The sequence below is a fragment of the Belonocnema kinseyi genome, chromosome 6 (genome assembly GCF_010883055.1).
Source record: "Belonocnema kinseyi isolate 2016_QV_RU_SX_M_011 chromosome 6, B_treatae_v1, whole genome shotgun sequence".
NCBI classification, from domain to species: Eukaryota; Metazoa; Arthropoda; class Insecta; order Hymenoptera; family Cynipidae; genus Belonocnema; species Belonocnema kinseyi.
The window spans coordinates 123,825,831-123,840,674 of record NC_046662.1 but is presented as its reverse complement, the minus strand read 5'-3'; the positions used below and the strand labels follow the sequence as shown (position 1 = coordinate 123,840,674).

Here is a 14,844-nt window from a genome sequence, read left to right as displayed (position 1 = left end):
AAGTATTCAAATCATGAGAATCGCCAGTCCAGCATCGAAATCTGGAAATATTAAAATCCCAATCTCTTCATTTTATTTCAAAGCAGATAGAGATATAAATAGGTCCGCCGAAGTGTTCCGACCGGCAATCGTGCACCTTCGAGTTTTCAAATTCAGAAGAGGAGAAATGGGTTGCGCGCGCAACCCAGGCATTTATATCGTCTCCTACCATATTCACACGGACATAGACGTGCCATAGCATTGGACCACGTCTCGTTTCAGATCCGGGATCACTGCTTCATCAGTTTATTGCCAGATGTCAGATTGTAAAGAAGAAAGGCAGCAAGAGCTAAAAAATCGTTTAAACGTATTTCTGAATAACATTCGAGAATTAAAAGAAGTGATAGAAGTGCGAATCGATTTACATACTTTAACGCGAAAGTTGTATACGGTGAATATTAACAAGTGAAGATGGATTTCGCAAAATTGAACAAAATTGCAGTTAACAACGATTTCCTTCCAACGGAGAAACTGAAGGATCTGGAGGTAAATAAAAGCTACGAAATTACAAACATCACAAGAGTAACAACACAATTTGGAGTGCGGTACATCGTCACAGTAGAAAACAAATTTACTGTGTTTCTACCAGCAAGGATGACCAGTCTGCTGAATGAAGATGAAAATTTGCTGCTAGGAATGAAAAAATCCAGTGAAGATGGCGATCTCAGCATGCGGTATTTGGGTGGACGCTACAGTTCCATCGAATTTGTGAAAAAAACAGTATAAAGTGTCTGCAGTTTCTCATTTATCGCTCAGTCTGTGACAAGCTTCAGTGTAATATTCATCATGTCTTTAACACCAGGAAACCAAATGTTACATACGACCACATACAACCTGAATTCATCATTCACAAAGCAAATTGTCATCGGTGCTGCCTTTAAAAAGGACGAAAATCTCGCCTCATCAGTGAAACTGCAGGCCAGTCATCCTCGTTCAAGTGTAACCCTGAATCCTGAAGAGTGGAAATTATTTAAAAGTTACTTCAACCTCATTTCCTTGTTTTTTGATGGCCAAGAGAAGCACCAATGCATCGACTGCGGAATTTTCCATATACACAGGACTGTATCGTTTGGTGATTATATAGTAGCTTTGGAGCAACATCAAGGAAACCAAAAATACTATCCGTTTTTGCTGCAGGATACAACGTTTGCTGTTCTCCAGGTAGTCCGTCCTTGTGTCGACCGGTATCTTCTGGATCTGAGTGTTATGCCGTTTCAAAGTACAAAAGATGTCATTATTGAAACCATCGCTGAAAGTATTTGGCGTAAAGTGAAATCACCATCTGTGAAAAGTGTAAACTCTTATATACGAAAAAATTATAAAGTTTAAAGAGTAAGGCAATGAAAAAAGTAATATTTGCTAATCTTATGCGTTTTGAATTTCTGTTTCTTGAAATGATTACTTTTTATAATCAGAATGTGTGTGGAGAAGTGATTGAGAAATTACAAGGACTCAGATGTGTGTGAAAGGTACCTTTATACATTAAAATTTAATGTATTTTGTTGGTAAGAAAAATATAAATAAATGTAATTTAAACCAAACTCGTCTTTTTCATTTACTAGATTAAGGATAGGTAGATATGTAAGTAGAAAGATATATATGTATTGCAAATAATCAACGTTATTCAGAAGAACTTAAATTTCATACAAAAGATATTTATAAACTAGACTTATCTATCCAACTATTGTGTGAGTCATCGAAACCTAACCATTTTACAAATAGCTTATTTCCTCTTTTTTTCAGTACTTTTTCCACAAGATAAATATCTGGATGTCTAACTTTGCCTAGTTGTTGTTCATAAAAACTACTTGCAATAGCTTTAACTTGATAATCTTTAATCATATACGTCACTGGTTCAGTATTCTTGACATGACTTATAGTAAATATTTCAGTTGTCCATTTCGGTGTGTAGCCTTTCTCAAAAACATGATTAAATTTACTTAAACGTACTTTATCTCCAACTTTAAATTTCGCTTTTTCAACAGGTTGTTTTACACTGTAATTTTTCTATACATTAAACAACATTTTTTTCAATTTTTTTCATCTTTTGGTTTCATTCGAATAGTCTGATGTCTACTATCATTGTAAGATGAAACTAAATCTTTCAAAATATCCATCCACTTGTAATTTCCCTGTAAGCTAAATTGCATCCACATTTTATTCTCTAAAGTACGGTTAAATCGCTCGCAAATGGACGCTTTTAAATTACTAAACGTCGAGTACAAATTTATTTTGTATCGCTTCATAAGATTTTCAAATTAGCGAATTGTAAAATTCTTTTCCTCTATCAACTTGTAAATTTTTCGGTATGCGCCCCTCATCAAGGACAGATTCCATGGCTGCAGCTACATCTTCACCCTTCTTGGATTTAGCGGGGACAGCCCAAGCAAATTTTGAAAATATGTCAATTACAGTTAAGATGTACTTGTATCCTTTGTTTACTCTCTCGTATGGTTGCATTTCAACAAGATCAACTTGCCAGGTCTCATCAATGCCACAAATATCAAAATGTCGACGTTCGTAATTTCGTCTAGCTGGTTTGTGCAGCTCCTTCACCATCTGCAGCTTCTTGGTGTCCATTTTTAAATGCATTTAGCCTGGCGTCTAATTGACTAATGAGCTCAGAATTTCGATACACTAATTTTTGAATTGATTCAACATCAATTTTCGCATTTTTAAAAAGTTTATCTGTGGAATTTTCCAGAGTTTCAATCATCATTGTATTATTGACTACTTCAGTTCGCAAAGAAGCTACAACATCATATATAGTCTGAAGTTCACGCTGTATCGTATGTTGCACCATATTCAGATTCACAGCATCATATAGTTTTTGAGCTTCATCCACTTTACACAGCCTCTTATTATTCATATCATAATTTCCTTCAGATGTGACTTTGAAGCGAATTCCAGGAGGACCGCGACTTGTACTCTGTGCTCGCTTGGAATGACGTCCGAATACATCGATGCTCATCTTAGAAATGATGAAAATCTTGATAAACATCCATTAATATATAATTTCAGCTTCGCGTAGTTCTTCGATAATTGATATAATTTCGTTCGTGTGACTTGGATTACCAGCTGCTTGAGACGCTAGGAGTAAGCGTAATCGGTCTACCAATTCATTCGGATCATCCCAGTAAATGTAATCCATAAGATTTTTCTCTCTAGCAATCATGTATTGTGGGATCATACCTTCACCTGATAATTATTTGCCGTCTTTACTTCATCTATTTGAATTTTTTGGTGGAGATGGAGGAATTAATTTCATTAAAAAGTTTTTATATTTAAAGGCCTTACTGTCACGAATTTCTCCATTTGGTTTATAATGTTTTGTATATAAGTTTGTAGCAATAGCAATTTGTCTATAATTTTCAAGATCACTGGAAGTTATAGAGGACTCTTCAGGTACTTTTTAAAATAAAAGTTCAAGCAAGCCTTTACTTTTGGGAAAATTCAAATTAACCACATGAATATAGTTCTGGCTGAAATTTATCTGAGAATCTTCAATCATTAATCTATCTTTCGTTAATTTTCTTACTCCATACACATTATCGAGTTCTCTACTTCGTTTGCCTAACAATATGAGATACTTGTTTGCATCATCATCAATCCATGAAGATGTAGGTATTTCAGAGTTGTTTTTAGCTTCACTAGCAGTTGATCTCTCTAAATTACTGGGATCTACATTCTCATCTGCTTCTTCCTCACAGTCATTAATTGATTTATATGACAAATCATCGTCATCAAATCTTTCTTCAGCTTTATTCTTTGCTTCTTCTTTCCACCTAATTGGTTCAACTTTTTTCATATTCTTGAAACCATCAACAATTTTTTCGAGTGGATTAACAATGGGTTTAAAAGTGTCACTTAATGTGCGCTCAACTGTTTCTTTGCCCAACTTTATTAACCTATGTTGTCGTTGAATTGATTCACTAGCTCTAGCAATTTGTTGCAAAATATTCTTTTGCTTTTGAAAATTCTCCTGACGCGAAGACATGTTGATGCATCAACGTCTAAGTTGTGACTGTTTTTATATTGATCATTACATATGTATATATCACTTTTTCAGATTTATGAAACAATCAAAACCTTTCTTATATCTATCCTGGTTAAGATTACTATCCTTGTTAATTACAACAAATCCATACTTGTCATCATTCCAGCATGTTGAACACACATTTTTAAATTGTGAATAAGCCTAATCAGTATTGACATGATCATCATAAATGTGCTTTAGATTCATTTCATCTAGCTTGAATAACACAAGTAAATTAACATTGTCGCGTACAAGATGTTTAGGAATATGAGCATATGTCTGACTCAAGTAAAAACAGTCGACATCCTTGTGTCTACCCATAGAAAAGAATGCTCTTATATTATCTTGTTTCTCACAAGCCACATCATCAAATACAATTCCTGAGTTGAATTTCGCTTCACTTGGTATTGTAACCTCTTTATGCTCATTGAAAGGATAGTACTCAACGCTATCTACTGATTGAAGGACTTTTTCCAAAAATTCATACTTTGGTTGCTTTAGAGATTTTGAGTAGACGTAAATATTTATAAATCTCAAGCTATTTTGATGTATCAGTAGAACCAGCAAAGCATTTGCCTTTCCACAGTTGGAAGGTCCACAAAATATAGCTCGTACACTGTTTGGTAGCAAATGTACGTGTCGTTTTTCTCTATTCTCTTTTTGAACAAGCGAATCAAAATTTTGAATAGGTAGTTTCACAGGTTGTGCTTCAAACTGCATCTTGACAAAGACTGACTGGAAAACCTATAAATATCCTGGTTATATAGGTTGACCTTCAGTCTGAAAGTATCCCTTGCATAGATATGATCGTACACAGAGACAAAACAGTCAGTCGTAAACGAAGCGTGAAGCAGGCAAGACGTGGGAGAGGCTTTCTCAATAGAATCATCAAAAATTTGCCGTTTGAATTGCATTTGCCTGGTTACCAGTACTGTGGCCCAGGTACGAAACTAGACAAAAGATTAGCACGAGGTGATCCGGGAATCAATCCACTGGACGCTGCTTGCAAAGAGCACGATATAGCCTACTCACAAAATAGAGAAAATATAGAGGCTAGAAACTCAGCTGACAGTGTACTAGCTGAAAAAGCTTGGAAACGTGTCTTTGCTCCAGACGCTGGTATAGGTGAAAAGGCAGTCGCTTGGGGAGTTACAAACGCAATGAAGGTGAAATCAAAATTTGGGATGGATCTCAACAAGAACAGAAGACCTACCACTACACCGAGAAAAATTGTTGCTGCAGCTAAAAAGTCTATGATTTCAAGCAATGATGCACAAACTGCCATTAAATCTGCACTCAGAGGCGCACGCGCAGCTGTTATGAAGGCTGGTGGAAGAAGAAATGTGAATAAACCTCGTATTCTACCTGTACCAGCCAAAGTAGGAGGATTTTTACCCTTCCTCATACCTGTTTTTGCGGGTCTCAGTGCTGCTGGAGCACTAGCTGGCGGAGCTGCGGGAATAGCTAAAGCTGTGAATGATGCAAATTCGGCAAAACAACAACTTTTAGAGAGTAAACGACATAATGAAACGATGGAAGCCATTGCTTTAGGAAAAGGTCTATACTTGAAGCTATATAGGCAAGGATTAAGGCTTCATCTGAACCCATATAAACATGGAGTAGGATTCAAACGCAAGTAAAAAAAACTCAAAGTGAAGCTACCTCGTCGAGCCTTGACTGGTGTAGATTTACTGAAATTTGCAAAATCTTTGAAGATTCCACATTTTCGAGGTGTTTTTATGCGAAATGGATTACCAAAGGGTAGACCACGTAAATATGAATGTGCTATTGTTAATCTTGATGATGAAAAAGGACCAGGAACACATTGGTGTGCCTATAAAAAGATTTATGTCTGCAATTTCTATGCATTCAATTAAAATCTAAGAGTACTTTTAATCTATATAAGTGTAGAAATTTTCAATATAAAGTCAGTTGAACGCTAGCTGTCATCATGGATGATTCATTGACACTAACATTATTAGGAACTTCTTCAATCCTGGAAACGCACTACTTTCCTCCAATTGAGTTGTCCCCGTATAAAAATTAAGCACCTGGACTCGTTGAATTTCTAATCTTTAATTCAATACCCAATATAGACACTGGCCAAAATAAATTTTATGTGGGTGATGAAATAATTGAAATACCTACAGGAAGTTATTAAATAAGTGACATAAAGCGCTATCTACAGAATACTTTTGTAAACAAGGGTATTGAAATTCATATTAAACCAAACAATAATACTTTAAAAAGTGAAATTTACTGCATTCACGGTATAAATTTCGAACCTGAAGATTCCATCGGTCATTTGCTAGGGTTTTCACCACGCAGACTAGAAGCTAAGCAAGCTTATGAATCTGATCAACCGGTATCAATCATAAAAGTGAATTCTTTAAGAATTGAGTGTAGCTTAACTACAGGTGCATACATTAATGGTCAAAAAGTACATACTATTCATGAATTTTTCCCTCTAGTGCCACCTGGATATAAGATAGTGGAAGTACCATCTCATGTCATTTACTTACTAGTCGTTGTGCAGACAATAGATCATATACAGCTCCGTATAGTTGATCAAGACGGGTATTTAGTCAATTTTCGTGGTGAAGTTGTAACAATCAGACTGTACATCAAGTCTCTTTAATAATGGGTATCGTTTTCAACCAAAAGATTGGCTTTGGTTATAATAAACCAGCACAATGTCACAAACTAATCAGTCGACAAAGAGCAGTCAAAGGGTTAACACCTCAAAGTGCTTTCTTCCTAAAAAGTCTAGGCCTGCAGCTTAGAAAAAGAAGAAGAGAATAAAGAGATTTAAGATTTTTTGCACCTGCATCTGTCAATTTGTCTATCAGCGATTGATTATTTGTCATGGAAGGAGAAATTTTGAATATTCAAACACCAATCATCTTTGATGAGTCAATTGCACGCTGTGAAATTCATGCACATCAGGCTTATGTCTCATCGACCTTCAACAATAGTGATGAAATTCGAATCGTTGTTCAAAATCAGAACCAGTGTCTCTTGCCGAGCAAAAGTTCACTTCACGTACATGGAAGAATCGTAAAAACTGATGGAGCGCATATGACAAACACATCTTTAGTTTCTAATGTCATCTGTCATTTGTTTGAAGAAGCAAGATATGAAATCAATGCAATAGAAATTGATAGAAATAAAAATGTTGGTCTGACTAGTCTCATGGAAAATTACGTATCTCTAAATCCAGGACAATCACGATACATACAGAATACTGGTTGGCTTGATGTAAATAATAACAATCAATCACTAACAAACGTCACTGGCTACTTTGATGTAGTCATACCTCTTAGCATGATATTTGGTTTTGCTGAAAATTATCACAAAATCATTATCAATGCTAAACATGAACTCATTTTGATCCGATCACAGAGTAATACAAAAGCCATCTTGTAAACAGCTCCTCTTGAGCAGTATAAAATTGAAATAAATAAAATAGAGTGGTTATTGCCTAGCGTTAGACTGTCTGATTCACGAAAATTTCAGTTGCTAAAATATATTGAAAAAGATCCAACTATTCCAATAAGTTTTCGAACTTGGGAACTATATGAATATCCCCTAGTTCCAGTGACTTCAAACCGTGTTTGGACTGTAAAAACTTCAACACAATTAGAAAAACCAAGTTTTGTTGCACTTGGATTTCAGACAAACAGAAAAACTAATACTACTAGAAACTGTAGTAAGTTAGATCATTGCAATTTGACTAATGTAAAACTATTTTTAAATGATCAGTGCTATCCTTATAGTAATTTTAATCATGATATTAATCGAAATCAGTATGCTCTTTATGAAATGTATACAAACTTTCAAGTTAATTACTATGGTAAAGAACCACAACCACTGCTATCGAGAAGAGAATTTATAGATCATGCACCTCTAGTAGTGATTGACTGCTCTAAACAGAATGAGTCACTGAAATAAGGGTCAGTTGACGTTCGTTTGGAATTTCAAACTAGTGAAAATTTTCCCGCTCAAACATCGGCATATTGCTTAATTTTGCATGATCGTATAGTTGAGTATAAACCAATAAGTGGATGGTGAAAAAGTTGGTATAAAAATGCTGTAATAAATTAGAAATAATTTAGTTGCATTCTAGATGCAGTACTTGGTGGATATGCAGGGCTTCAAGTTGCCGGAAAATAAATTTGTATTCAAAGAATTGGCTATATTACCACTCTTTGATGAAACAGGCAAAATACCAAATTCTTTCCTCTTTCAACCACCCTGCATGTGGAAAAACGTTCCACCAAAATATAAGTCTATAAACAAATGGACAGAGCGCATTCATCATGGAATACTATGGAATGTTGGTAAATTACTGTATTCTTTAGTACCTGTAAAACTCGAGGATACTTTAGAAGATGGATCAACAATTTATGTAAAAGGATGGAAAAAAAGAATTGGTTGAAACAATTTGTAGAAATTTCATGTGAAATTGTTGACCTGCTTGATCTGAAATGTCCTTCACTGCAGAAATTGCGTGAGAGGAAAGAACTTGAAAATATTATGTGTACGAATCATATGTATGAAAATTCTTCCAATTGCGCAATTGAAAATGTAATTTTATTGGAAGATTGGATGATTTCAGAAGAGTACTTATACACTGATAATTATTTATATTTATAGAGATAAGAAATGTTTTTCCCATATACATTTAATATACGTATTTTTAAGCATATAATGTACTGATTTTTTTGGAAATTAAATAAAAAAGCAAATGAAAAGAAACTTGTGTGTGTGTTTTTTTTTCTCAGAGTTCCTTGTCGTTATAATAAGTGCGAATAGTAGATATGCGAAAGAGTAGGTCAGTGAACATCGCTGGCGTTGTGGCTTCAAGAAACGTCGTCCTCAGCATTGGGAGATTACGTCTGCTGGATCAGGTTGCATCCGATAGCTAAATCAGTTTTAAGAAAAATGTTCTGCATTTAACTTTTTTCAATTTTAATTGAAGCAAATAATTTTTTGATTTAAAGAAATTCACTTAAAATTATATTTTTCAGGGTTGTATTCAATCAAAAACACCATTTTATATTTAACTATTTTTATTTTTATTTTGCAATAACTTCTGTTTTGTACAAACAATTGTACAGTTTTTTCGATTTCTTCTTATAGTTTTTACATATATACACTTTACATTATATTTATATCATAAAAGATTATTTTCATCTCAACAGCTACATGCTATAAATCTGATACATTAAGCTTTTTCTATACAGTATATAATCTGTCTCTCTCACTCCTACACTCATATATACAGTATATTCTATCTCTATCTTTCTCACTCCTACACTCGTATATACAATTTTTTACTATCTTAGGTTTATATACAGTATATTGTATCTCTCTCATTCCTCCACTCATATTTCACCTCGTTTTTGTTTTTCTTCTCATACATACAATCTTAATAGCCTACAATGATATTTTTTTACGTATATACAAATAATCAATAATTATATACATTTTTACATTGTATCGACTTACATGGGATCATAGGCTCTATATTTATATCCCCATGGAAGAGTATCTGTAATACCAGGGAGCAGCATTCGTTTGTCATCATGCCAGCTGAGAGCAATTTTATCTTGGATGATAGCGTGCACTTCGTGCTTTCGGCTTCGGATGAGGTGTTGAGTTTTAATCAGATTCTCACAAGAAATAAGAGTCTGCTTATAGTCATCGAATGTTACGGTTTTCAGTGTTGATCCTTTTATACCTTTGGCTCTCTTTTTTTCATCTTGTTCATCCAAAACTTTATATGCATATAATTTTGATGTTAAACCCACAAATTTGGTCATTATTTTTCCGTTGCATTCATCTTTCATTAATCCCAAAACTTTTTTATTTTTTAGAGGAATTCCGTAAACATTGTCTGGTGGATAATCTGATGTGTCAAATTTATGGATGTCTCGTTTAATATATTCGTAAAAGTTGGGAACAGTGAAATGATAGATGAGACTGCCTGTATCTGTATATAGCAATTTTGCAGAATTTCCAAAATTTGGTAGAATATAGTTGTAATGAAAATCATACGTGATAATTTTTGAGATATCAAGAACTGTGAAACCAACGTAGATAGGTTTATTTTAAAAAATCTTTGTTTTGTTCATTTCAACAATAACCATATTTTCATCAAATATGGTACAGCTATGAAAGTTTGGTTTAGCATTTAGAGCTTTTGCTCCATATCTCCCCTCCCATTTTGTCACAAGCTTGACATCTTTGTGCTTCCCAACGTTTTCCATTGTCTTTCCAAAAACAGAATTGTTCATCAATTTATAGAAATTTTTCTCAAATTCATTAGTTGCTCTTTTTCTGTGTTCAGTGTTTAAATCAATATATTTTTTTAGTCACGCTTTTTGCTTGAATTTTAGCGTCGATGAATTTTATTTAGTTTCATGCCTAATTCCAAGTACATTTTTAGGTTTCGATAATCTAGTACATAGTTTTTCTTTGGTAGCAAATTGGTTACTAATTTTGGAATCTGACATTTTGAACCAGGAGGAACAAAGTGTTCAGAACATAATCGAAGGTCCTTGTGCAAATCGTGAAGCTCTTCAGGATATTCTAGATCCACTTCAAGAATGTAACCTTCAGCTGAATCATCGGGCACATTGAAAAAGTTTGGATCATTTTCGAAATTTTCAAACCATTCAAAATCTTGATATGATAGAAACTCACTCATAGCTTTACCATACTGATTGTTAATATCTAAATAAAAAACGTATGATTCCGGATCGCATGGATTAAAATCTTCCCCCATAAATCTATTGTTTGCTTTTGCAAAACGGTTAGAGCATTGTGAAACGCCACCTCTGATTGCTTTCTGAATTAAGAGTAGCATTTCTACATCTGTCAGTAAGTATAGTTCGATTCCAGTGTACTTTATCATTGCATCAAAAGAAAGTCCCGGTGCTGTGTAATAATGTAATGGATCTTATTTATATGTAGCAAAACAATTTTTCGAAAATTTTCAAAAATGTCAGCCAAAAGTAAAACATCGGTTTTGAGGTACAAATCGAAATACTGTCCTAAATTTTGCAAATTAAACGTTTCCCATACTTTACAAGCGTGTTGATAATCTTCGTAAGAAATGTGGCAATCGTTTAATTTAGAATAAAATGACTCTTTTGGAGGTAAACTGTCTTCCTCTAATTTCTTCCAACTATCAATGTAGTCATATGGAAAGACACCCTTTCTAGTTAACAAATTGAATTCATTGTCATTTTTACAAAATTTTCTAGTTATTGTTTTTTCGCTGTCATTGAGATATGAGGCTAATTTTTCCAAGCTACTCGGCATGAATCGGAAAGAATCGATAAATCTAAGTTTAACTCTATTATTTGGAACATCTTTTATAAATGAGACATACTTTTTTTTATTTGCAGGTAGTAAGGAGACATGTCCCTCAAAAGTTTGTGCTAATTCTTCAATGAAAAAGTGTGAGTCGTAGCCAGATAAATTATGAAAAACTACTGGAATGATATGAGAGTCTTTGTAATTAATGTTGCAGCTTCCATGTGTTGGACACAATTTTGCATTTTGAAATTCTTGTTTTTGCTTCAAAGTTCATTTTTCCATTGGTACTGGATTTTTCAAAACTTTTAACGCTAAATCTTTTAATTCTTTTATAAACAATTCAATGCAATCCTTTTCACGGTATACTTTAGGTTCTGAGGTCGAATCGTTAAAACTGTATTTTGTATAATACGCAACACTAGTAGGGATATGCTTTTGATACGCCGCTTTATCTGTTTGTGAATTTGTAACTGGTTCCAGCAAACATTCAATGTCTGCATATATGCAAATGGTACATTTTCTTTGTATCTGTAATTTTTAAACTTTAATATGTTCCTACCATCCTCCTCTGTTCGAAGCATTACTCTACCATTATACAGATTTTCGCAATCAGCTCTATGGTTAATCAAAGATTTTTCAAATTTAAAGTGACACAAGCACCTATCGCAGAACCATTTGCGACACTTAGAATTTGTGAATTGTGATTTTATGAGTCGAGAGAGATTTTTAATCCATGCGAAATGATACACTGGATTACTTTCAGAGTCATTGTTATAATAGTCAAAATCAGTATTTTTAATCATTAGCAGGTGAATTGTAGGACATTTTGATATTTCATTGCTTATATACAGGGGGACAATCTCATCCTTTTTCCTATTTTGCTCATGTTCTATACCATAAACATTTATACGCAATTGATTCATTTTTTTTCTAAATTTGTTGATATCTTGAAAAGTGATGGGAAAGTTGATTCCTTCACGTTTTAAGAGCGTATCGAAATGTGGGTAGGAAGAAACGCGATCCATGTTCTTGTCAGCAGGGCAAAGAGCGGCCATTACCGACCAGAGAAAACAGTACTCGTCACTGTTCCCAACATTTACAACTGCTCTTTTTTCTCTAATAAATTTAGGTAATCGCACAAAAGTTGATGAGCCTACTGCAAAAGGTGCGTATTTAGTTATATTCACATTTAAATTTATAATCTCTTTCAATCTCCGGCCAGATTTTTTTTACTGGATTTCCTCTACTTTAGTTAAAAGTTGCTCTCTAACCTTACTTTCAAACCATTCATTTATTTCGGTTGCTTCTAAAATAAGTTTATTTTTAGTATTAAAAAATTTTATTGATTCGATTTCCCTACCCTCTTCTATAGCACTAAATTTTGCTGCAAGAATAACATTAGTTTTTAAGCCCCCCACAAAAGTTTTAAAAGCATTTTTTAGTCTATGTGTAATCATTGTTTTTGCATCCATGAAAAAATCATCTAAATCTTTATGTGTTAGATTTATAACCAAACCTGTTTTCACTCGACTTTTAAAAGCAGACACCAGATCCTGCCATCTGATTCTATCTCCTTTCCTATCCAAACCCTCATTCACGCCAGTTCCACTCTTCTGAAGTTTTTTGAATGTGCGGTTTTTGGAGGTTAGTAATCCAATTGTTGACTGCAATTTATTTTTTTCCCCTAGAGAGAGATGCTCCTTTGCCCGTCTCAGAATTTTGTTCAACCTCCGAATATCCTGCGTGCACTGATGTGTCCAGTAGGAGATTTCGGAAGATGTTGCATTTTTATGCAGCACTTCATACGCATCTTCATAAATTTGAATAAGTTTTCTGTAGTCCAGTGAGTCCATTTTGATTAATCACTCGATGGCTAGCAGAAAACTATAAACAAAATTTTTGCTATAAAGTGACTTTTCGTTTCCTACAATTTCACAAATAATATTTTCAACGAATTGCACTGAGTTGAAATTTAAAAGAAAAATGTAATTTAATTTTATTTTAAATTTAAATAGTTTAATATTTGTAATATATTTTAGATTTAAAAAACCATAGAAGGTGCACTAACCGATTTTGAAGAAACACCAGGTTTCCTATCTTCACTGTACAGGTGGAATATGTTGACGTTCGTAATAGTTTTTTAAAAGACTGTTCACAAAAAGTTTTTATAATAAATTGTACAAAACACGAAAACAGTTCAAAATCTCTGTATTAATTTTCACTTCACTTTTTTTAGGCTTGTGTGTATTCAGCAAATGCTTGATGACAACTAAGGGAAATGTATGCAAAGCGTCCTTTTATAGATGCACATTTGCTATCCTTGTCTAGTAACATATCTCCCTCTTTGTCTAATTGTTCTAGAATCTTCTACATTATAATCCACACGTGCGGATATAATTTTTTAACATCGCAAAATGTAAGGCGTCTTTAAAAATAACCTTGAAGTTGTTTACGAAAACAATTGCGTCATAAAATTTTATGATGTCATTCATTCTAGAAAATTAAGCATAATACAAAAAAAAATTTTTAACGCTGAATTCAATCATCCTCGATTCTCTATAGTCGAAGAGTAGTCTTAGTGGATTTCAAAATGTCACATATTTTATTGTATTAATTTGTTGCATTTTTAAAATTTTATTTTAAATCTTTAACATTTAAAAGGTAAAAAACTGACCTTTCTAAATGAGAACTGAAAAGCGAGAATATATCTGTGGATAAAAAAGCATGCGACCTTAGCTCGAATATCGTTGCATGACATAAGGAGCGATAAGCGCCGGGCAGTGTACTCTTGGTATTTACTAAGCGTCCATGAAAGGTCTCGAATTAAATTCATGCTGTCTATAATTTCTCTCTCGAGTCTCGAAATTGTTTTCAGTATCTTGTTACATACACCTCATCCAGAGGTTGACGGACCTAGCATATGGAAAAGAATGAATACGAAAGCGAACGATTGCGAGCTGTAAAAAGAAGTAATCTCTCTATAGAACGATAGCATAGAATAATGATATGTGTGCAGCCTCAGACTGCTGATGTTAAGAATGCTTCTGCGAGTCTGGTGAATACGGTGGCTGAGGAACCAATTCGAAGCCGATTTCATGCAATTTTGCTTGTGCAACTAAGCATGAATGAACAGGCGCATTGTCGTGATGATAAAGCGGTTTTTTCTTCTTCGAATGCGGTCGTTTTTCGGCGATTTCGATTTTCAATCGGTCCAATAATGATGAATAGTATGCTCCGGTTATGGTTTTACCTTTTTCAAGATAGTCCACGAATATTATGCCATGTGCATCCCAAAATACGGAGGCCATAACCTTTCCGACCCATCGTTGCGTTTTTGGACACTTCGGAGCACTTTGGCCCGGTGGAACCCACTGTTTTGCCTGTTGAGTTGACTCAGGAGTGTAGTAGTGGATCCAGGTTTCATCCATGGTTATGAATCGGCG

The 14,844-nt window shown here is 34.1% G+C and overlaps 1 protein-coding gene across 1 annotated transcript in view; it reads right to left on the bottom strand.

Moving 5' to 3' along the window:
* LOC117174076 overlaps positions 1-14,844 on the bottom strand; it is a 323,085-nt gene that overhangs the window by 184,029 nt on the left and 124,212 nt on the right. The gene's annotated exons all lie outside the window — the stretch shown is intronic.